Genomic DNA, 22,211 nt, shown 5'->3' on the forward strand with positions numbered 1-22,211 from the left:
GCTTCTTTATTTACCTTTTAAGAGATGTGCTGTGTCCCTGTTTATTAACATGGGGAATAAAATGGAGTTCAGAAGTTCAGAAAGACTTTAGACAAAGCTTCAATCTCAACATGGTAAGTAACGTCTTAAGCCCCGTCTATAATGAATGTGTACTGTGGAGGAGTAACTTGTGGCTTTTTTGTATTGAGGCCAGTTACATCACATTTATTATATTCATTCGACTAGATGAAACTTTAATGACGCCCACAGGGGCCCCGGTTTATTCCAGATTAATCACATTATTTCAGCTTTGAACAACTACTGGAGCTGTTTCAGCCAGTCGGGCAGAACGGGTTAAAGCCCTGTTCCCTTTAGTGGGACTCATATGGACACAAGGTTGAACATGTGACTCACCGTACTGTGCTTGAAGTAAACCCGTCTGCAGTCTAACCAAACCTTTCCAGTGGTAGTACCGTGTAGTGTATCAATGTGTTCCCATTAAGCACCAGGAAACCGTGAAGTGTCGAGCGTCCTTGTAATCCACATCTCCGCCTGGTTGTTTCAGGCAGATCATGTTTGGCCACTCATTATATTTTGGCCCATTTCTCATGGCAATAAAGTCTTATTCTTTTGAGGCACCTGTTGGGCTCGTCATAGTCGTCCCCGTTTCAACAATGCGGATGACTGGTGAATGTGTCGTTTGGTGCAGCTTCCTGCTCCTATAAGCTCTCAGTGTTCCACTGCACACTGTCTTCTCTCACAGCTCAGCCCCTACAGGTGTCTTGAGGGCCTCGGCGCTCGGCCTTCTGGGACTTGTATTTCATGTCCACCACAGAGAGACGGGACATTTGTGCCATCGTGGAAGGCGGGCCTGCTCCCGAGGGGAGCGGCAGCATGCGAGCGCCTGCTCACAGGTGCGCGGCCTGAAATGCTGACAGTTTGCAGGTTGTTATTGTAGTTTTAAAGTTTACGAGAACGAGAACCGAGGCATCGAGAGTGAGAGTAAGCAGGCCTTACTTCCTTACTCGCAAAGCCATCTTCATATTTTCTGAGTGCTCAGGTTTAAAAGAGTTCAGCACGGCTGCACCGTACAGTCTGCTGTACTGTTCATCATCACAGGCACCTCGCAAAATACACACCGGCCAAACCAGCGCCGCTGGCTGTCTCCGACCGGGCCTCTGGGCTTAACACCACGATGTGTGTATGTGTGTGACAGCAATGAATAAACCTTTTCTCCCCGTCTTTTCCCCCGTAGCAGTGTCCTCATTAATTATTGATTTGAATGACCGCCCTGAGATAAGAGTTGAGTCCATCTCAGCCTCCGTCACAAGTAGGATTACCAGAGTGCGCGGGGAGGAGAATCGTCGCAGTCCAGCAGCACCTCATTAATACAGCAGCCGTATGGTCTGACGCATCAGTCCCAGGTTCAAGTCTCCGGTCTCAGTGACACCTTATACGCTCGTCGTTACCTGGTCTCCGTCATGTGTCATTGCTACACGGCAGTCACAGCGACATGTGCTGCACTTTTCTTTTTGGAGATCCGTGAACAAATGGGAGTATTTGATGGCTGCATTAGTATATTGTGTGGATTAATGGCCATCATTCTTCTGTTGGTAGTAACTCCAGAGGGGGAACAGAAGATATATATATATATTTCTATTTAACTAACTATTATGTCTGTGCATTTTAAGTTAAACTTTTGGAAGCAAAAAAGTGACATGGTTACATTCCTTTACCTTAGAAATGAAACCGTGCATTTGTGAGCAATAAAACACACCCTTGCTCTATTCAGTAAGCTACACTCTGGGGTATTTGAGCTACAGCCTGTAGGTTATGGACTGTTTCTCAGCCGTGCACGGTGACCTCATGGAGTCCTGTCACCGTGGTGTTGACATTTTTTCAACAAACCAGATTTGTTTTACCTTATGGACACAACCAGGCTAGCCGGTTGCCTTTGTTTCCTGTCTGTATGCAAAGTTAAGCTAAGTGATCCATTTTACTGGCGTAGCATCATATTTAACTTACTGATATCAGAGTGGTATCCATCTTCTCAGATACCTCTCAGTAATGAAAGCAAATAAACAAATTCCCAAAGCTATTATTTCGCCTTGCATTACAGGATATATATATATATATATATTAAAAAAATCTGACTTAGTGTTGCATGTATCACTAACCACTTTATGTCCCAACATGAATGCCCCACATTTACGTCGTCATGGGACAAGGAGGGCAGGAGTCGGAAATCGGCCTTGACAAGCGTTCAACTCTGCGGTTTAAAGTCAACACAAAGACGTGAACTACTTTCTCATTCATTAGCGAGTTGAGACCTCATACTACGCCTGTAACTCTTTATAGCTGGATTATAGTCATAATACAGGGATCGGGGGACAGCGTTACAAGCGTGGTGGGAGACGCAGCAGCTCTGGTGTCCCGTCTGAGAGCTCAGACCAGGCCCTGGTGGAGCCACTCACCTTGACCGGTCCACATTGTGCTGCGACCCGGCTCAGCTGTTTAAACCATCTCCCTGAAAGGAGACTATCTCCCTAGATGAATTCCCACTTATCCCTCCACTTTTCTTGTCAGTAAAACCTCGCTCCTCTCTGTCACTCCCGGTGTTTTTCTTTTTGGCCTCGACCTTTCTCAGCCATTCAGCAAACTCAGACATTTATAGGGCTGACTTATTCTCCCTACATGCTCCAGTTGCACAGCCTAATGGAATGCAACCAGCTGAGTTCACTGCAGCAATATCAATATTGGGATTGGAGTGCTGTTGAGTGCAAAATTCTAGGTAAAAAAATAATATCACAATGGCCGTGACGATTTCATTATGGACAATGTGAAATTAAAACCAATTGCTCAAGACTGATGTCATCGTGCTCATACGAGGATTTCGGGGTAAATTCGTGCTCAGACATTGTGGCTTTCTTTGATTACCTTTAGTAAGTGTGAACGATGTAATTGATACCTGACATACAGACGACAAGGGCAATACTTCCCAAACACACGATGGGCACCTCCTCCCTGCAGCTACAGCAATGGGAAACGATATGACAAGGCATATCAGAGCTCAGAGGGATAGATAGAGGGTTAGCGCTTTGCTTTTGTACAGTGTGTGGTGTACATGTTTTGAAGTAGATGTACTTTCATCCATAACATGTTTTCTCCTCTCTTATTTCTGGGAATGATTCCCGTTCTCTGCGGGCCTTTGAGGTTCAGCCGGGCTTTGGTTCACGGTCCCGATCTCGTGACTGAGCATCCGTCTTCACAAACCACCCCGGCGTCCCGCCGAGCTGCTCCCAAACCACTGCATGGCATCTGAGGAGATGAAAACCGAGAAGACTGAAAAGAAAGAGTGGTGTCTGCACATATTGAACCGCTATTGGTAAATTGTTTCAGCATGAATCTTTTTCCTCTTCCACTGGCCGAGTCCCACCACACCCCCATTTATATAGTCCTATATGTAACACCCAGTATGTCCAGGTGGGACGTGAATGGAATCACTTCTCTGAATTGGTGAATGATATTACATTTATTAAAGAGCTGTTTCATTTTGCTTTGCTTCATGTAAAATACTTTTGAAAAACACAAATTAAGGAGCAATATGACTTTCAGAGCATTAATGAAGCGGCAAACAACTATCTATGTATAGATCTAGTGTGGTAATGTGTACCTGAGCAGAGAATTAAGTCACTCCCCGTGTGTGTGTGTGTGTGTGTGTGTGGATACTTTATTAACCCAAGGGGAAATTTGTTGTCATGGTAGCGCCCAACACTTTACAGACACCAAATGGAATAGACTAAATAAACTAAACACACAAATTAAAATATAAGAACAGGGATGACAGATATATAAAATATATATATATATATATATACACAATATATATATATATATATATATACACTATATATATATATATATATATACACTATATATATATATATATATATATACACTATATATATATATATATATATATATACTATATATATATATATATATATATATATATATATATATATATACACACACAATAGAATACAAATAACTGCAGTGTGTATTAAGGAAATTAGATTAAATGTAAACTGAGTGTGCAAAATATATATACACACACACACAATAGAATACGAATAACTGTGTGTGTGTGGTAATCCGAGCTTCTTCCTGCTTTGTTAACATAGATTTTAGTGTGTTCGTGCATGTGAGCGCACCCCTCCGGCTGGCTCAAGGCTGCCGCTCTGCACTAACGACGTCCACACGGACGGTGTTGTTGCAGAAGAGTAGCACCCACCCTTCGGTTCTCCCACAGCTCTGTCAGCATGTTCTTAGTAGTCTGTACTGGAAGCGCTGTTAGCACGTTTAGCCCCAAGCCAGCGACTCAGCCATCGCCATGTTGAGAGCCGTCAAGAGGCAATCGAAATGCTCCCAAACTCGTATTATGTACCTTTACATGGTGGCTCTTTCTCCTCAATCATCATGCGCAAGAAATTATTCACTAATAAATCTTCTGTGAAACTTTTCTTTAATCATTGCATTTTAGCCATACTATAATTTTTTCAACACTTAGCGCATCTCTTAGCATTAGTGTAACATTTGAGTCAGAGCCATAGCATCTGTTCTCTCATAGCTGGCCATGTTTGAAAACTCCTGTCTTTTAACAATCTCTAGAAACTCTTCTAAAATTCAGTCTGCTGCATAATTAAAAGGTTGTAAAGTGAAATAGCTGAACTACGAATGGGCCGTGGTCCACAGAGGGTGACGCCTATTAAATCCAAGAGTGATCTAAATGTAGCTCTTGCCCCTTTGACAATGTGAACATTGGAATGTGTAATGTCGGGTGTACCAGATCATTGTGGTGAAGAGGAAGCAGAGCCGCAGCACAAGCCTTTCCTTTCTCCATTTGTCATATACCAAGGTTGGGTCTGATTCCGGCGCACAAAGGCCCCCTTTAGCGTCTTTACCTAGAGCGTCACAGTATGAGGCTCAGGGCCCGACCAATCGCCTGTATCCCACGAGTTGGGAGTGAGTGTGTTGGATAGCAAAGCTCTTGATTTACCAATCCATCCACGTTCCGATCCTCATCTATTGTCATGAGCTTTGGACAGTGACCAAAAAGAGTGCGGCTTCAAGCGGTCGAAATGAGCTTCCTTCGTGGGCTGGCTGGGCTCAGCCTCAGAGATAGGGGGAGGAGCTCAGACGTCCAGAGGGAGGTCGGAGTAGAGCCGCTGCTCTTTTGCGCCATAAGAGGCCAGCTGAGGAGGTTCACATCTGATCAGGATGCCTTGTGGACACCTCCCATCAGAGGGTTGACCCAGAATACTCTGAAGGGATTATACATCTCTTCTGGTATGGGAACGCTTCAGGAAGAGCTGGAAAACGTTGTTGGGGAGAAGGACGTCTGGAATACCTTTCTTAGCCTGGTGCCCCGTATAGGTGGATGAAAATGGAAGGATGCATGGATATTTAGTTCATTGTCAAACCCAAAATGGTCCAAAGGTCAGCCTCCACAGGGCAGACCGTTTATTCAACTCTACAGACGTTATCCCCATCGCAATCATGACAAACACAAGTCACACATGGGTCACACTGTCATTCTCACCACATCCGTGTGCCCGTTTGTGTAACTTGCATCGCATTAATAACACGTGGGTGCAAATGTATCAGTGACATGTGTTTTCTAAAAGTAACACAAATGCGTCTTGGCTGCCTGAAAAGATACATTTCAAGGGTATACTGTATACGATAATAAAAAACATATTAGAACAATTTGAGGTATGCTTATTAAGTGAATCAACTCCCTATGTTTGAGGTTAGTCCCAGCCCAAGTGTGCAGTTCAATTCAAAATGTCCAGCATAGGAAAGACGATTCTGTTTGGACCAACCAAGACCAAAGCCACATCTTAGCTGTGCAAACTCGGTCATCTGATAATGGGACACACATGGCCACTGTCACTGATAATCACCGAAATACCGGCACCGGCGGTCTAATGAGGAGACCTTCAAGGTCGTGGAATTGACTTGATGTCCTCTTTGCTAATTACCTCGTCATGTGCGTAATTGTCTCGTACATCACAGGTGCATCCAGGCCTTTAGATCCCAGCAGCAATTACGCACATCTGATGCTCATCGTCTCCTGGAGAGACCGGTTACACAAAAGGAGGGAGAGGAAGTGAAGAGGGTTGTGGGGGGAATCAGAGGTGTGTGTGTGCGTGCGTGCGTGTGAGTGTGAGAGCGAGAGCGCGAGAGAGAGTGTGTGTGTGTGTGTGTGTGTGTGTGTGTGTGTGTGTGTGTGTGTGTGTGTGTGTGTGTGTGTGTGTGTGTGTGTGTGTGTGTGTGTGTGTGAGAAGGAGAGCCACTTGAGTGGAAGTAGTGGAGGTGAGATTTCCGGCGAGGGGCTCAGGGCCGAGCACCCTTCTCTAGAAACCCACCCAGCAGGTGGGACACTCACCCAAGGATTTGCTAAAGCCTCCTGGCCAGATCGGAGAATAAAAGCTTTCTTGTGTGAAGAAGGGGAAGAATGTCCTCCTGGCCGCATCGACGGCTTTGAAACGCCTGAAGACGGTGAGCGATTTCTCCAACAACAGACACTTGGAAGTATTTTTCTTCCTGCCTGCTCTACGCTGACTCACTCACGCACACACGTTCTCACACCTCTACAGATATTAAATCTGCGTTCATTGAAGAAGTTATCCGACCGCCGTCACTTCCCTAAGCTGACAGATATGTATCTGACGGTCAAATCTTCAGCAAGACCGTCCATCAACGTGTCGAGTTAATTCCCGACAACTCGTCTCTGGACTTCCTCTCGGACTTGCCAAAGCCGTGTGTGGAAACCAAGTTCGTCGGAGTCATTCTGGGAGCGCTCCCAGTATTTCACCTTGGCCTGAACACTCCTGCAAGAGGTCCGGAAGCCAGTGGGGAACATTAAAACCTAGTGATGAAGACACTTTATCAACAGGGCTGAACACTCAACACCCATAGACACTTTCAGAGTTCTAAAAGGAATAAACATACACGCTTTGTTTGTTTAGAGCTTAGAGATAATGCTTAAGTATGTATGAAAAATACTATTTGGAGGTTTCACTGTTATTTGTGATTAATCTTTTTAAAAAGGCAAGCACATAACTTTGTCTCCAACGTTTTAGCCTCAGTTTAGGGTCCTGAGGCCTGTGCAGAACTCCCAATTGTGAAAGTCCACATTTACATTAAATGACTGAGTTAGTGAACTTTCCCAGTGTTGCTAATGACATCAGTTAACATTCTTTGTAAGACACGATAGCTAGCAGTGATGGAGTTCTGTCACAAATAATGTAATAAACTGCAACTGCTTCCAACTACATTTTAACTAACCCGACTGCTCGCACTTTTGTTTACACTCCAGCACTACTCCAGTAGTCCCTCTGACCTGATCTGTTCGGATTCTCATGTTCTGATTTTTTTTAAGCAGCCCCACTCGGAGAAACATGCTGCTAATAGATGCCACTGGTCAACTCCTCTTGTGCTCTCATTGGCCTCACGCCACATCCAGTTTAGCATTTCCCTCTCTCCTCCTCTAGTCTGTCATATCAGAGATGGACTAAGTCAGCTTGTTTCCTCCCTCTCAATATTTAGCTTTTAATGAATACATAAAAGAAATCTTGGAACCAATTTGGATTCTATAAAAATGTCATTCCAACTCTCCACGGACTGTTGAGTTTACATTCGCAGAGAGGAGGAAACACATTACACACAACGTTCTAGACGGTTGTTTTGTGGAGTCACTCTCATTACCCTCTCACTTAGTTTTATCACCATCACTTCCAGTTAATCCAAATGTGCAGTGTGTGCTGCCAAGTAATGTTCAATTACTCTGATAAGTCTGAGAAGGTTTCTGCGATCAACCCAACATCTGTCCACTTCAGGAGCAGCTGTACTAGGATGCTCCCACAAATTGAGAGTAGAGAACTTGGAAGTACCACAATGCAAAGTACCAGTGAAATTAATGTATGGCCACTGGTGCACCTAACATGCGGTTTTCAAAGATATTAATGTGATGGGCTTTTGATCACAACTCGACTTTGACGACAAGCTCTGGCCAAATGTTCTGCTTCCTGTCCAGCCCTGTAAGTGGTCACTTACCAACATGTGCTATGCATTACTATAGGGGAAGTTCAAATGAAACAGGACCCTTCTCCTCACAAGACAATGCACGCTGTAGCCAAGATAGTGTCAATTCAAATAGACAGATGGATGTGGACTTTGGTTGATACAATATATCCAGCAGGCTAAATCTAATGTTAATGCTTGGTGTCTAATAGCTCTTATCTTTGTCGGGCCAATGAGATGCGTAAATCAAGCTGAAATGTAATCAGGAACTGGTATGTTACTTTAGATAATCCGGTGAAAAATATTCACTGCACTTCTAACCAGTTATACTCCCAGAGAAACAGCCAGTCTTACCGTTTCTGATCTAAGATATCCATATTTATTTTTGCATCAATCAGTCTGACGTCACAGGAGCTGCTGGGAATGTCAATTTTTTATTTTTCTTAATTTTCTCTGGGTTTATGAAAAAATAATCCAGAGTTTTGTGACCTTTTAAAACCACCGGACACTTTTTTCCATTGCTCTTTATATTTCCACTTTTATTTGAGCCTGTGCCAGGATACTTTACACAGTATGGGCCTATTAATTCACAAGTGGATTATATGGGCTCCCATTTCTCTAAAAATCCCCAAATCGCAACTCAAGTAGCCTACCATTTATCACGAGCATTGTGCTTTACTATATTTTAACTCAAATCCGTTACAAATGAAAAACATGTCGGATGAAAAAAAGTCCAGAATAACTGCGAATGGAACGGAAGAAAGCGAGAAAACAAATCATCAGATGCAGCAAACAAGAAGCTGCAGGTGTGTCTGCGGCCGCTAAAGGGCGGAGCTCCAGAGAGAAGACACGCCTCCGGAAATGAGACGTCAACACAAACGTTCGCGCTCGCGAGCAGATTTGACAGCCGGCGGCTAGCTCTTCAAGAGTAAGAGCTTCTAATTAGCATTCCTGTGGCTCGGCGTAGTTAAAAAACAATAATGTGGCAGCTATCTTTAGTAATAGCGGATGTACTACACCACCTGAGGAGCACAGCCGAGTGACACACCCGCTGTGTTCGTGACCTTAACAATGGGGGCGCGCTGGGACTGGCTAACATGCTAACGCTGCATCCACCAATATGAAGGAGTAGCTAGAGAAGTTGAACCTGGAGCTGCTGGACTGTGGAGGACTGTTGCAGGGTGCCATACACACAGGCGAGTACAATGCACGGCGGTCCAGATGTTGCCTCATTTTATTTGAGGCTATACTGAGGAAGCCAGTTATTCATTTATATAATTGATAGATCAGTTTTATGCACAGAGACAAAACATAAGCACAGTTACAATCAGTTTTATTTGTTATTAAAGTTAATAAAACTACTATCTGCTGGTCCTAACCATTACTAAACTAGAGCCTAATCGGAGAGAAGACAGTCAAGTGGTAAAAAAGAAACCAAATAACACCCAATCTCAATATATCATTTCATGGCACACATCAGCAGAAAATTCAATTGTATTCACATTTCCCTTCATCTGGACAAATTACCTTCTTAAAAACTCCTCAAAGTGCACTAAATATATTGCCATGTTGGCAGACTGACATTAGTACAAAGCCTTGCCTTACCTATAAGATACTTTGCATGACCACAACTGTATTTGACTGAGGAGGGGCTTTGTTAAATCAGCTTTCCCAAAAGCAGTAGGAGAGACACATTTCCTCTCCGACTTCTCATATGTCACTTGTAAATCCCTGCATGTCTCTTACCCTAGATCTCAGTGTTTGCCCCTCCAAACAGGAGGCCTACCGCCCTTCAAGCTTTGGCCTTTTCTTACCTAAGCACCGCCCACTGTCACACCTGTTCCCACTTCCTCATCTGTCATCCTCTAATTAAACGAGAGAGCCTCAAATCCCACCCACTACACACGGACAGCAGAGTCTGTTGGTCTTGTTGCTGCTGATGGTTTACTTGTGTTTAGCTTTTTATTGTAGCCTAAATATGTTCTTTAATGTAACAGTAGTATCATACATCATCCACTTTTTAAAATCCAGTAAAGTTTACTCAGAGTACATTTTAACTGACCTACTTTTTACTTTAACTTGAGTCAAAACTATTTAAAGTAACAGTATGGTCACAATATGTATTAACAATACCATATCTTGATTACTTCCAGTCCATAAGCCCGTGTTAATTAAACAACAACTTGCCATTTTTAATTATTGTGTGGGTGTTGTTGGTAATGATGTGTTGGCAAGCAAATCTCTGAACTTTGGAAAGTGCCAGGCTCGTATTTTCCATTGTTTATGCTAAGCTAACAATCTCCTGGCTGTAGATTCATATTTAACTGACATATTTGAGGGTGATCTTCTCATTAACAAGAAATTGCAGAATTTTCTAAAATTCTAAATATTCCTAAAATTAATTATTGAAATATTCTTCTCATGAATGCTATGTTAAATTACTGTGAGGTTTTTTTTAGAAAAATGCTGTTTGGTCTCATTGGTCAATAGTATATATTCATATAATTGTGCAAATCAGAAGACATTCAAGCTCAAAATAACCCCTTACATTCACATCCAAAATATCAAAATTTGTTAAAATAAAGTATTTCTTAAAAGTATCCATCAGAAACTTGCAAACTGAACAAGTGTAGTTTGTATGTTGCTAACCCATCGGTAGCATGTTACTGGTCCACATTGTTTGACATTGTTACATGAAGACTGTACATGTCATTAGCTGCCGGGCCAACGTGTCTCTCGTGCTTGTTGTGTACAATCAGCATTGTATAGTTTCAGTTACCTCGTGTGTGATGAATGCAACAAGAGACAGGAAGTCAGATGGATAGCTTGGTAAGCCTGCTCAGTAAAACCTATATCCTTGTTCTTTATGATAAAGAAGGCAGTGTTCTTATCAATCGGCACATTTCTTAGAGCCGTGCTGGAGACAAGGTCCACATACTCCCTTATTGTGTGATATGGGGAGGATTATTTTTGCTCCAGGAATTCCGTGTTATTCTAGAGGGCCTCATGGTCTAGTTTTTAAACGGAGGGGGGTGGGGGGGAAACAACTGGCCCCGAAGACCCTTCCACAAAATCCCATGCAGGACTCTGAAGCAGCACTGACAAACAGCCGTAACCACCCTGACCAACTTCCTCTGGAGAGGAACCCAAACTAATGTTGGGTTTAATAATATTCTGGGGCAAATGGAGAAGCAGGTTTGCGTCGGGGGTATGAGAGGGTTTTGAGGGTTTCCGTGATCACCAACTAACAAGGAAAGAGATATGCATCTTTAAAGTTATTTATCAACTGGTTGGAACAAGATCAGGTTCAAACACAATTCTAGAAACACAGAACAAAAAATTAAGTTTTGTAAATGTGAGTATTTCTCACATTTTACCCATTGAGTTAGCTTTCAAAATCTTTTTCTTTGCCAGTTACATTGTGTGATCAGTTTGTTAGACACTTGAGAACCGCTGACAGCAAAGTCTTGCATACCCGGTCGTTTCTGGGAAGGCATTCTTCCAAGCGTGGTGCTGTTTCAAATGCAATTCAAATGTTGTGTGATTTAGAAAAACTTATTCTGTACAACTTGAAAAACAGTGTTTTTTTAATCTGCTTGGACATCAGGCCTCTGTGGTCCATTCTCTTTTAAGTTAAATTAGAATATTTTCCTATGTCCAGCCTCTAACTGCTGGGCCTGAGTTGTGATAGAGCTGCTGTGCCGAAGGTGAAAAGTTGTACAGCAACAAATAAGTGCTTGTGTGTGTCCCTTCATTCGGGGGTAAAATTCTAGTGGAGAATACTTTTTTATTGGCCTATAAACAATAATTTACAAAAACACAAACCAATGGTGGACCCAGCCTACAAAATACCCACCATGTGTATATTTCTTTCTGAGAAAAACAACAACACAGCAGATAAGACCTCTGTGTCCTCAAAGGTAGCTACGACCCTCGGTCCAGAAATGCATTCTTATAATCCTAACAATTCAAATACCTCCCAGATTCCTTGCTGCCTGTGATGTTAGGTTGACAAAGATCTCTCATACATTGCAACTGTTGCACTTGGTGAGTCGAATGTATTGTGAGAGGTGAAAACATTTTTGAGGCTTTCTACATCCAAGTCTGGCCACACAGGCAAAAAAAGGTAAACTACCGTATATCTGGTTAAAAAATGGACAGACAGACAGTCGAATGCAAAATAAAAGGTAACAACTGTTTTCAAATTATTGTTTTTATTCACCACAAGCATAAAGACGACAGCTGTCAGTATGTCTATTGTTCAGCGGCCGCGTATTTCTGTCTCTTGTTTGTCGTGGAACATTCCTGAGCTTCCTTTGTCACACCAGTGGTCCATTAGTGGCCATTGAAATGGATACTCGGCCCCTCTATCATGAAATGGTGGAATTACGCCATTATCATTATTCTTATTACCGGTTTACCGCTGAAATCGTATCCTGTATCAAAGTCTCTTGTAATGTGAGGAATGACATATTAGACAATATCATCTTGACCAAGCTTAAGAAGGCACATAAAAAGTCATTTTTGAGGTGTTATTTATGTCGCCGTAGTTTTCCTTAAAGATGTCTGATAGTGTGACTTTAATCTGTGCAGTCGGCCAACCCCTCGAGGAGAAAATGACCTTGTCTTTTTGGAGATTGCTGTGCTCTTGAAATATTTAGCATTTGCCCTTCGGTGTTTGTTGTCATTGGCATCTGTCATCTGTTATGGAATACTCCCAGTTTTTAGGAGCCTGTTTGGATGTTTGATCACATGTGTCCACCACCTGAATGAAGGATTAGTTCAGATCTCTTTGTTTTTTTGTTTTTTTGCCAAGCTAATGAATCCTAATGTTGGTCAGTCTGTCGTTGGTTCACCACTTTGATCCAGAGTGAAAATATCTTTTGATTGCATTTGATTGGACAGCTAAAAAGTTGGCGTGCTTATAATGGAGCGCGATACGGAGCTACAGAGGACATTTTGCTCCTCGTGCACCTCCCTTGTCGCTCAAAGTTGTAGGTTGACTGATGTCATGATGGTATTGGTTGGAAGTAGTTGGTACTAGGTCACGTGAACACACAAGAGTTTAACATGAATAAAAGATGATTGGATTTTTATATGAAAATTCAAAGAGATACATTTTATTTTTTGTTGCATTTATTTGTTAAATAGATGCACATAATGACCAGGGATGTGATCTAAGGCATGTAACGACGCCGCATTAAACTGCCGTGACATCATCTCCAACGGGACACTTGCTGAACCTTTTCAGGAACGTCTGCACTTTGTCATCGTGAGTGCTGTGGATTGTCCCAAGTGATTCTATCTGACTAAGCACTGTTTTAATATACAGAGTGAAAGAAAATATGTGTGTGTATATATATATATATATTCTAAAACAAAGATCTGTACAGTGTTAATAGTGAAGAGGATGGGGTATGTGTAGTCTCCACATCCAAAGTGCATGAAAGAGACTTGTGTGTCCAAAGGACTTGCCTGCCATGCATGCTTCCCTTTCAACATACAACAATTATCCTCTGGCAGGATAGTAAGTCAATTTTAATAGCACGGATCTACAGATGCAGAGTGATGCAGAACCAACCGCAAAACCTGTGACTTTTAATAAAAGTGTACATAAATAAAGGCATAAATAAAAGTGTACATTTCTCTTTTCTTATGATGCAGTTTTAGAGAACGGCACTGCTCTCCACTTCGCCACTGTCTAATTGGACTGCTTCCAGCATCGACTGGTAAGTTGCCTATCACCAGCAGCAGGAAGGGGAAAGGATGAGATAAGCTATGCAAGGCAACGACAACAGGCAACATTGTACTTTTTGCATTTACAATGTTTGGGCTCAATACTTTATATGGAACTTCCAACACAATATCTTAGCCGTAGAAAAGCAGACTGACCACGCTTCAACCGGAAGACTGAGGATGAAAAGCACAGGGCAGCACATGGAAGCGTATGTCAGCGAGTGCTACATATAACAGGCAGCATGCAACGGCAGAAAGTGCACAGAGAAAACATGGGTTGCCTGTGGCTAACCTGAAGGTATACTTTTCAGTTATAAATGGCCGAATCAGAAATAGTGCACAGTGTGCCATGCAGCTGTCACAACGCTCTTATTCAGAGATGATTAAAACCGAAGTTCATGCCACACGTACTGGACTGCCTGGCAGAGGAATAACATTTTCATATCGTGAAATTCACTCATATTACCCATAAATACTCTCCTCCCAGTGACAAGACAGTCTGTTCCAGTGATACGTTGGATAAACGTCACTTTAATTTGTACCAGCAGTGCACCGGGCTTCATCGTCTGAGCGTTTTTAAACGCGACTCCACGTATCCTCCTAATAGAGATTGATGCGTTTAATCAAACGTTCCCTCGGCCGCTGCCGTTCCAAAGATTTTGTACTGGCTATCATAACAATAATAACTAATGACGTTGCGATGGCAAGCGGCAAAGCAAGGGGCGAAATCATTCAAATCTATCAAGAGTATATTAAAGTAAGTGTACACTGAGTAACTGACCAGTCACACATAAGTCACACATGCGCTGTAAAACAACACTGAGCCATATTAAAGTCTGATTACAGTCTAATGAGGCCGATTCACGTGGTCAGGGTGCAGCATGCTTGTCCATTAGTCCACATTCACTGCACAGTACACTGAGCACTCGTGCTTTAGTAGGAGCATGACAAATGCGCTGTAGGCCCGGGGTGCAGAAACATCAGCTAATGTGCTTATTTTCATGCTGCAGAAGGTAACTCATTTTAGATTAAAGGAACACTTTGCTCATTTTCAACTTTATTTCCATATGTCAAAGTTACTGTACAGACGTATCGTGTTCTAGTAGAGCTGTTGCCAGCTGATCTGGTTCACTTCCACCGTCCGCTGATATATTCTCATTACTCTGTGTCGGTTTTGGCGGTCCCTGTGGACAAAGTCGGTAGTGTTTCCCGAGCACCAGGCATCATTTGAATGCAGCTGTGTCTGACAAATGTCCCCGCTCAGTCCTGGTTCCGGTTCTCCCGTGGCTCCCTTCCCTCCGGCGGACCCTAGTGGGTCTTCAGCAGCGTGGCGAAGTTCTGCTCCTGGCAGGAGGAGGAGCCGCCGCCCTCGACTGCTAGTCGAAGGCAGCAGCGAAGCCGGATCTGGGTCCGTCCTCCGTGGCTTGTTTGCTTATGTAGGTCATATAGAGGCATCAGCCTTGAATTGAGACTGTTTCAAACTGTAACTTCAACTTCAATATGCTTGTATTGCTACGAGGTAATGCATCAGATAGACTCAGGTTGTGGCTTTGACTGTGCAGCGGCAATGTTAGCTGGCACGATAAAGTCTGAGCCAGCAGCAGCTGACCGCTTCCTCAATCAAAAGTAGAAAATACAGATTCTTTGCTCTTTCTATAACGCAGGATAACATGGCGTAAACATCAGTGATTGGAACGGGTGGGAGGCGTATCCAGTTAGCTGATGAACTCAAAGGCTATGGAGGAAAATGAATGAGGAGCACTGCTATAGTCTCTCTGATCCACGTTAATCCTAGACAATTTTGAATGTTTGTCAGATTTAGTTTCCCACATCAGAACATAAGGATTACAGCTGCATGCTATTGACATTTCTATTGACTGGACACTGTTAAGATTAGAAGCATCTCATCTGTGAGAATATAGTTATCTCCCTGTACCTCTGCTGACAGATGTGTCTTCTCCCTCTGTACAAAAAGTGTCATGTGTCATCATGAGTCATTTGCTGACATTATGATAGACGCCCGCTAATTTGCAGCTCTAATATGGGATGTCCCTTTCTTCTCCTGGCCCCTCCCGGTTACAATAAAAGTAGCCAATAACTGTACAGTGGGGTCTCAGGCAGAAACAGTTGCAATATACACCTCAAGCATAACGCATTCTGGCAGTTGTAAGCACTGTGAGGTGGCGGGATAGCAATCTCTCTGTCAGTATGAGTACAGTTGATGAGACTGTGGTTTTCATGGATTCCAAAGACCACCGGGACAGACTGGACATCCACATTTTAAGTTGCAAATCCTTACTGCAAGTGCTGTAAGGGTGTCACATGGCCTTGGGATTTAGGGCGCAGTCGATGTAACTGTAACTGAAATGTCTCCCATTTGGGACTGCACGACGTCCTAACTCGCTTTCCCCTCATTTCCTTTTCACCTCTTCACTTTTGCTTTCAAATATCTGCAAGAATGCCTTTTATATATGAAACTAATTATGAGTTGAGAGAACATCTTAGCTATCATTCAGTAATATGATCATTGTTATAGCTCGTTAGGACACAGTGTCTCCAAAGGCTCCCCTCTTTTAGTTCAGAAGGTTATTCAAACAGCATTATTTAAAATAATGAACTTAAATACTGAGTTTTCCTGACTTTTTTTCTTAAACTGCAAAAGGGAATTTATTTCCGCAATTCAGACCTTCAGCTAATGTGTCCTGTGGATCTCTGGAGGAGATCTTCCCTCAGCTGAACGGCTGGGGAAGCACTTTATACCAAAGATTGATCTGAGGTCTGAATGCAGGGACACTGTTTGGTTAGTAAATCTCTGCCGTGAAGGGTCGACTCAACTGCACTTTTTGCTGCGGAAATGTGAAATGTGACCCAGTATTGTTCCTGTTTCTGTAAACCTAACTGTCAGTGAGAATTTAAAGTTTGGGATACAGCTTAAAATATGAAAATTACTCATTGGGAGCTTGGAGCTCCAACTAATAAATAAAGGAAACATTTTTAGACTTTTAAAGAAGTGAGAAGCCCATATCGCGTAATCAGCCGTCCAATTCAACTTTATGTGATGGCATTGCAAATCCAATTTGCTATGTGATGTAGAATGAATGTAGAGCACGTGTATTGTCAGCCAGCGTCTGCAGGCATTAGTAAATATCTTCTTTTTTTCCATCACGATCTAAGCTCTGCCAATGGCGTTAAGCCATCAGTGGCTCTGCAGACTTTCATAGTGAGTTATCCATCAGATGAGCTACATTATTTGTTGTTTGTGCACTGAATGGGGATGCTTAGCAAGGGGGGGTGGGGGAACGCAGAGGAAAGGGGGTATGTGGATTCCTGAGCTCGCAGCTGGGCTAGCAGCAGCAGCCTAACAGCACTGGTGCAGATGAGATGGATGAGATAGAGGCTGGAGTGCAGGTAGAGTAAAGAGAGGAGGGGTGAGGGTGGGGCCGGACAAAGGGGTCCGCTCTAAAAGTCCCGAGAGCCGGCACATTGATCTAGAGATGTCTCCTTCAAAGTCTGCATATCTCCTATCTGACTAATATTGACTTTGCCAGATTTGTATCTCCGTCTTCTGATGTTTTGTCGGCCTTAGCAATGTCACCTCTGACCCCCATTTCCCGCCACTTCTTATTGGAGGCATATGTGGCTTCATTATCAGAATTGGTAGTCTTTCCTCATAGGAAACAATGCAGCGTCTTTGCTGGTTCGAGGCTAACTGAATTAGCGTAAAGACACATGACTTTGTTCAAGATGACCATCAAACGGACTGAACCTTTACCTGCATGTTGTGTCCTGGAGCAGCAACATGAGTCCCATCTGAGAAAACAAGATTTCTTTTACAGGGCTTCCCTAGTGGACTGGATGGATAAAAAATTACATAAATTACATTGTCAGCACACATCTATAAAACAAAAACAAAAATCCTACATAAAGTATGTACAACTGTACACCGAAGAGAACGAAGACTTTACACATGATTCCAGCGATTAACTTTAAAATCATGCTTTTTGATTAACAAGTGGAAGACAATAGCAAGGAGGAACAGAAACGTCAGTCACTCCTTAATGCTAATAAACGTTTCCCCCAGCTTTTCACTTTTAGTCCACCTCACTCTGATGTTTTTTAACCAATTTAAACCTCCTTGTGTAATCTTAGTAACCAGAGGTCCTGGGCTCTGTTTGTTGTTTGGCAGTAGAGGCCTCACATCTTGCACAATCAAGGTTCCTGAACCAAAACAGAAACAGGTTTATATTACAGGTGAACAAATACACAGAAAGTCCAGATGTACAGTATATAGTAAGAGACAAGCGGTCAACTGCTCTGGATGATGAACACCTGATCAATCATGCTTCATTGACCTGACCTGAATTTGGCTGCTGATGTGTTTTGCGCAGTGGGAGATTGGGACCTTCCTTCTCAAAGAAGGTTTATCTCATATTCATTGTTCAGTTTGCTCCTCATCTGCTCTGTATACATCTTCCTGCCATGTGTGGGGTGATTGAATATGAGCCTAAAATGTGCTTAAAAGTATTTACTGTCTTGCTATATTTTGTATGTACATTTTTTTTTTGTGTGGGTGTGTGTGTGTGTATACTACTTGCTTAGGTTTAGGCAGCAAGACTACTGGCTTAGGTTTAGGCAACAAGACTACTTGCTTAGGTTTAGGCAACAAGACTACTTGCGTAGGTTTAGGCAACAAGACTACTTGCTTAGGTTTAGGCAGCAAGACTACTTGCTTAGGTTTAGGCAACAAGACTACTTGCTTAGGTTTAGGCAACAAGACTACTTGCTTAGGTTTAGGCAACAAGACTACTTGCTTAGGTTTAGGCAACAAGACTACTTGCTTAGGTTTAGGCAACAAGACGACTTGCTTAGGTTTAGGCAACAAGACTACTTGCTTAGGTTTAGGCAACAAGACTACTTGCTTAGATGTAAGCAAGAAACTACTTGCGCAGCTTTAGTAAAATATGGTTTTGGTTAATATAAGTTGCTACTCTTAGTTTCCCACGAGAAACGTACACCCGTATCCTGGCTGAAAGCCCCATGTTTGATCCATCCAACCCCCAACTCCATCTCCAACCTACGTAGACTTGTTTTATGGGAACGTCATTTTAAGGAGACTAGGCTGTAGATCTGTTCAAATTGTGCAGTAACTTTGACGACAAGACTCCAGGAAGTCAGAGTTTCAGAGGAACAGAGGATTTTTTGGGGGGCGGGGGGGATTTTTTGCTTTTATTTGAAAGCTTTAGAGACAATGGGAGAAGAGAGAGGGGTATGAGAAGCAAAGGTCCCAAGGCTAAAATAGAATCCTGGACTTTGAGATAATGTGGGATGCGCTGTCATAAATTGAAAATGAAGGCGCTCCAGTTTTTAATGGATAATTATGAGAGTGTGATCGATCTTCTCATCTAATTCTCGGCAATAAAGAAAATATGCACAGTTTTCCAAATTGTTAAACTGTTCCTTTAAAATTTCTTAAGTAAATAAAGTATCCTGTATTTGAAAGTGTCTCCCGAGCCTCCCTTTAAACACTATCCACCTTTGTGAGCCAGCTTCGTCAAACACAGCTTCGTCAAACACACATGTAACATTATCCTGGTGCGTGTAAAGACACCTGTAACTTCCACTGTGGATGTCCTGTGGTGATGGATGCTGTAGCTGCTTTAAGAGCCACAATGGACAACATGTCACCATAATCCCAGCGACAAAAGAGCTAAGAATAGAAGCCAAGTTGATACTGGAGACGGGCATGAACAATGACGAAGGAGGGTGGAAATACACTCTCAACATGGACAATGCCGTATTTTAAGCCTCGACAAAGCTTTGACATCGTAATTGCTAACCGTTGCTGCTCTTACAGGTTTGTAGCCTCCAGTCCAGGCTCTGGTGATGAAATAATACATCCAATGACTGTTGTCAGTGTTAACACTTGGTGCTTGTAGTCTGCCTGTGTGTATGCTTGGATGGTTGTCAGCGTGACAGCTCGCCAGCTGTTGGTACTTGAGTTGAAGCCTCCCGCTTGTTAAGCGACACAAAGAATCTTTTAGGTTCAACATGCACAACGACTGATACGAGCGCCTCGGCCGGCAAACTCTGCTGATTGTGGGGTCAGAAATAATTTCTGACCCTGTTGGACCCTTAACAAACGACTCCCAAGGCATCAGGGGCAGCAGTCATATCCGATGTGCTGCTCTGTCCATGCGAGACACATGTGCTACAACTTAAGTCGGGGGAATAAATCATGCCGTATGAGGGGAATGAGGAGGATTTCACATTAACCCCTGAATGCCTTGTATTCACATGGGATCTCCCTCTGGCTACAGGGATAAATAACATCCAGGGAGCCCTATAAACTCTTACACAGCCAAGGATTTATTCTTCCGCCTGCTGAATGGTAATGAGATCAGCCGGTTTGCGGGGCATGAGGCAAGTATGAATGTCAAATGACGTCGGTGCAGCAGGACAACAATGCAAACCGCAAGCGCCTGTGGTGTAACACCACGCTACCTGCCATCCTCCCCCACTCACCTCAGTGCCACACATCCTTCAAGGTGGGACTCCCTTTTGCACCTCAAGGTAATAAATCACCTGTCAGGGTGGCGGCGCAGAGGTGTCAGATACTGGGTTGCGAAAGGGAAAAAAACGAGCAAAAGATAAATGAAGAAGGAAGGGGAGTGAGCGAGCATGGTCGGGTCAGAATTCACCCAGGTGCAATGTGGGGAAATTGCGAGCCTCCCGTTCCTGGTTGCCCAGGATGTGTTTGAGCAGAAGATATATGCGCCCCTCTGCTTTTAATACCTTGCCCCATATATATATATATATATATATATATATATATATAGAGAGAGAGAGAGAGAGAGCTGCTGCGCCCATGCAGAGGGCATGTGAAGTAGCTCTGAATGCCTCTCTGTAACGCTTTTCCATCTGCCGCTGTAACTTTAACCGCGTCCCATCAACCGCAGCGCTCAGCGGCCTGTCACTACAGAGGCAGCAGCATTTAGGAGCTGTCACAATGTACACATAAAGCTCTGTGTGCAACTGTGATTCCCCCCTCCCCACACACACACCCCTCCTCTCAGTCACTGCCTATCACTTTATGAGACGGGTACAAAGATACAGCGTGAGTTCAGATGTCTGCTGTGCTCTGCGATAGAGGCAAAGAAAGAATTGAAGAAAAGGGTGAAGGGAGGGAAGAAGGAAGTAAGGTATGAGTTGGAAGAGGGAAGAACAATTGAAAGAACATTGTACAAAAGATGAAAACAAGTTTAGAAAAGCAGAATAAATATTCCAAAGAGAAGAAAGAGAGCGAGAGGGGGGAAATGAAACTAAGGGGGAAAAAAGGAGGGGAATACCCTTTTCAGTGTGCTGGTCTCTTCGCTAATCCAAGCTGTTTACCTTCACCGATTCAACCAAAACTCATCTACCCTCTGTAGAGAAGAACCATCTCCCTGTCCCTCCCTCTTGTTCAATTGGAGCGAGTGAACACTGCTGCTCAGGCTAACAGCTTCTGGCATCTCCAGACAGGAATTCCTTCTTGCTGTGATCGCAGCAGGCTGGGATTTGGCCACGGAGGGAGCTACAAAGAAGCATGTTATTATTATTTTTGTGGACGCAGAGTTCGGGGCCTCTACCGCCCCGCAGCAGGTTATATGACTGCGCTCACACAGAGGATCAGATCATGCATCGGTATCAGCATGAGGGGGATCGGACATCCGAGCTCTTTAGCTCTCTCAGGTGGGGCCGCACAGGCCAATATATTTCAACCAGACGGTTTCTGTGCCTGACTGTAATCCATACAGCTGAGGATGAAACGGCGGGACAAAAACATCATAGAGCTGTGTGTGTGTGGGGGGGGGGGGGGGGGGGGGCTGGCTCACTTTCACACCCCAGCCAGCCATTACTGGTTGCAGAGCCGGGAAGGTGACCATGAACTAATAACAGCGCTCATTCTAGGTGGGTCACAGCTGTTGAATGAACCACTCCGCGTTCGCTCTAAAAATACCAGCGTTGACACAGGGAGTAAGAAAAAAAAGGAAAAAATCTAATTAATGAAGCCCTCCTCTGTCTTGATTTAGTGCTGCCAGCCTCGGCTAGAGGTTTTACATCCTGTGAGATTTCATTCAGAGAATATCTCACTTTTTTTTTTGCTTGTCTTTTCCCTCAAACCATTTCTCAACCGTATGAGCTGAGCTGCTCCCTCTGTGATCAATGAGACGAGGGCCCTCCAGGGCTGTGGCACCCCTCGTTCGCTGGTCACATGGTGCAGGAACACCGTCCGTGCAGCTGGTATCTCACCAATCCCGGAGAGCGCTCGCTTTTAACAACAAAAATACAATGTCGAAGGTGGAGTTAATGGTTTTCCAGCCATACCTTGAAAACAGTTTTCCACTGTGAGAACACTCGGTGGGCTTAGC

The sequence above is a fragment of the Cyclopterus lumpus genome, chromosome 14 (assembly GCF_009769545.1).
Source record: "Cyclopterus lumpus isolate fCycLum1 chromosome 14, fCycLum1.pri, whole genome shotgun sequence".
NCBI classification, from domain to species: Eukaryota; Metazoa; Chordata; class Actinopteri; order Perciformes; family Cyclopteridae; genus Cyclopterus; species Cyclopterus lumpus.